Below are 3,852 nucleotides of genomic sequence, written 5' to 3'. Positions count from 1 at the left end.
ACTTGCTGTTCCCTCTGTGCGACTTCCTCAAGTCTCAGCTCAAATGTCATCTGCTCAAAGGGCCCTTCCTTGACCATTTTACCTAAAATAATACTCCGACACTTTCTCTCCATTCATTTTGCTTTCTTTTTCTTCACTGTACTTAGTTCTATTTAGTATTCCATTAGATGTCTATTGATTTATGTGACTCCACCACCATCACCACTTAATGCCATAACCAACCCCACTTTGCAGAATATTTCTGGCATGTGTAGATGTTCCATATGTATTTGTTAAATGAATATTAGAGTTTCATGCCCAAGAGCAAGTTAACGTATGTTACCATTTCCTTCGTGGTGAAACTGATTACTATTATCCTATGAGGTATCGTAAAGAAGATTAAAAGAGGTAACACAGATGAACCTTGAATACATTATACTAAGTCAAAAAAGTCAGCCACAAAAGGCCATATATTGTACTATTCCATTTCTATGAACTGTCCAACATAAGAAAATCAATAGAGACAGAAAGTAGATTACTGGTTGCCTGGGGCTGGGAGAAGGGAGGAATGAGGATTGATTGCGGAAGGGTGTGAGTTTCTTGTTAGAATGATGAGAACGTTCTTGAATTAGATTGCAGTAATGTTTGCACAGCCTTGTAAATACACAAGAAACCACTGTTGTGTTTCTTAGAAGGGTGCATTTTATGGTAAGCAAATTATATCTCCATTTTTTAAACAAAGGAGCAGTATTTCCTCTGCCTTTTTAAGTGTAACTATATTCCCAACTAATATTCATGGAAAATGTCAGTTCAAAAGAAAAGGTTTTTAGGGAACCATTAAGAGAAGATTATATATGCAAATAAGAATAGTTCAAAATGTGTTTCATTGGGTATTTGCTGTCAGAAATGTTTTCACATACCAAATCCCAGCTTTTCAATAGTGCATTCAATTCTACATATCCAACAACTAAATACAAATAAAAATTTTCTTACTTAAAGTTTACTTTGCTCCATCAATTACCAAATGGGTTCAAATGCAGACTTACAAAATTAAATATGCAACCTCAACTGCTCACTACCACCAAAAAAACAAAAGCAAAAACATTTCAGCACTTAGAAATAACTTCCTTTCATCTCCTACTGGAAACTCACAGTTCTTTCATGTAAACAAAACGAAAGAGCATTACTTATTGGCAAGAAGCTACTAAGAAAAACCATAATTACACCAAAAGAGGTAAGTAAGTAAACACATATTTAGCCTTTTGTATTCTTTTACTAGAGGATTTTTCTCTAAGGTACTAGGTAAGGAGTTATATATTACTTAATGTTTTGGACTAGCAGGGAACAAATTTGGGGGGGAAAGAAAGCAAAAACTGCCTAATGATGTTTCTCTTGATTACAAATCATCTTCTGATTATTCAGGTGTGTGTAAAGAGGAAACTTCAGATAAGCACTTATTAATTCACTATTTCAGGTAATCCAGAAAGTATGCTAGACTCTTGTTATTATATAAAACCAATTATTTTCCTCCCAAGCTCATTTTCATAACAGCACATGTCACTATTAATACCTACATGGTTTTACTTTAGGAAAAAAATCTCCATTTTATTTCAGTTTCTAATTTAAATTGTGGTAATGTATCAGTTACATACAAGAAAGGGGAGCACAGTATATGCAAGGACAGAAATGTCCATTCAGTGTAGAAACAGTGGATCCCAAGAAATCCCAAGAAATTTCAGGTGGTGTCATGGACTGAAGAGTTGAGTCGTGTCTTCCCAGATTTTATATGTTGACCCCTCAATGTGATGGTATCTGGAGGTAGGGCCTTTGGGAGGTAATTGGGTTGCAAGGGACGGACCCTGGTCTGATGAGATTCACGTCCTTATAAGAAGGGACAACAGACAGCCTGATTCGCATCTGGGAGACAGACCAAGGAAAGTCCATGTGAGCTATCTTAGTCCATTTGGGCTGCTGTCACAGAAATACCACAGACTGGGTGGCTTAAAAACAATGAACATTTATTTCTCACAGTTCTGGAGGTCAGGGAGTCCAAGATCAAGGCAGCGATAGACTTGGTGTCTGGTGAGAGCCCACTTCCTGGTTCATACAGGGCTGGCTTCTCTCTGTATCCTCACATGGTGGAAGGGGCACAGAAGCTCCTGGAGCCTCTTTTGTTAGAGCACTAATTCCATTCCACCTCCAGGATCTAATCACCTGCAAGGGCCCCACCTCTAAATGCTACCCAAATACCCTGGGCCTTAAGATTTAACATATGAATTAGGGGGCACACAAACATCCAATCTGTGGGATGGGCACACAGTGAGAAGGCCATCCTCCACAAGCCAAGGAGAGAACCCTTCCAGCAACTGACCATTCTGACACACTGATCTCGGACTTGTAGCCTCAAGAATTGTAGGAAAATTTATTTCTGTTGGCTAAATCACCTAGCCTACTGTGTTTTGTCATAGCAGCAGTGTAAGCAGACTAAGACAAGTAGATTCTCTTAGAATAAAAGAGTTAAGCGTCTGCTTCCAGCTGGAGTTTTGATCCCAGGGTCCTGTTATCCAGTCTGGTATAGGGCTCCTTGCTCAGCAAGGAGTTTGCTTCTCCCTCTCCCTCTGTCCCCACTCATGCTCTCTGTCTCTCTGTCAAATAAAGAAATAAAATCTTTAAAACAGGAGAGAGGGAGGGAGATTTTAAAGTAACATGTTTTGGGGCACCTGGGTAGCTCAGTGAGTTGAGTGGCCAAATCTTAGTTTCTGCTCATGGTCCTGGCATGGAGCCCCCTGCATGGGGGCTCTGTGCTCAGCAGGGAGTCTGCTTGTGGATTCTCTCTTCCTCTTCCTCTTCCTCTGCCCCTCACCTAGTTCTCTCTCTCTCTCTCTCAAATACATAAATAAATAAATCTTTTTAAAAAGTAAATAATAAAAAATAAAAATAAAGTAACATATAGTCAAAGGGTTAAAGATATGTAAATTAGACAACCAAAGATTTAGCTTTATGTATATTTGTGATAATAGTGATAAATCACACCATGAAGTTAGGGCAGTTTCTTTGCTCTAAGAAGTTCTGCCTCTGGTTATTAATCATAAGACAGTAATCACCAAAGAAATGCTTCTTTGCATTCTATTTTTCTTGAAGTCTGGGACTGTGTTTTGTTCTCCCACAGGGCCCAGCACTGCACATCTTTACCCATTTTTTTGAAGTCTGGACACCGGTCTCAAGTCACATTCCTGTTCACAAAACATACCTTCCTACCATTTTTACTAAACATCTTATCTGAGGGTGAATAAAGCTCTTTCTCCCACTACTAATGCATTCAAGATAAAGAACAAGACTTTCTATCTTATCACCAGAATAAACAAAGTCATCATTCTATTGATTCATCTAAGATGAAGCATGGTGACAGTTGGCCTGGGTACACCTAGACATGCACTGCTCGGTATACCTGCTGCTCAGTGGGGAGCTGGCTTCTCCCTCTCCCTCTGCAACTCCCCCTGCTCACGCTCATGCTCTCTCTCTCTCTCAAATAACAAATTTTTTAAAAATGACTTTCCTGTAAAGACAACTTGACATCACATATCTCCGGCAGGGTCCAAACTCAGAGCCCACCAGGATCAGGCAGGTCCTGACAATGAGTGGACCATTCCAGGTGCAGCAACCAAAGGACCACGCTTGCCTATTAAAAGGGAACAACTGCTTTCTCAGCTCAAGGAATGATGAAGGTCGTTTGAGAGAGAGAGAGAGAGAGAGAGAGAGCGTAAGTATGAGCAGGTAGAGGGAGAAGCAGGATCCTGAACCAGGGCTTGAACCCAGGATCCTGATATCATGACTTGAGCCAAAGCCAGATGCTTAAATGACTGAGCCACCTGC

The sequence above is a fragment of the Meles meles genome, chromosome 1, assembly GCF_922984935.1.
Source record: "Meles meles chromosome 1, mMelMel3.1 paternal haplotype, whole genome shotgun sequence".
NCBI classification, from domain to species: domain Eukaryota; kingdom Metazoa; phylum Chordata; class Mammalia; order Carnivora; family Mustelidae; genus Meles; species Meles meles.
The sequence above is the reverse complement of the archived record's forward strand: the minus strand, read 5'-3'. Positions refer to the sequence as shown.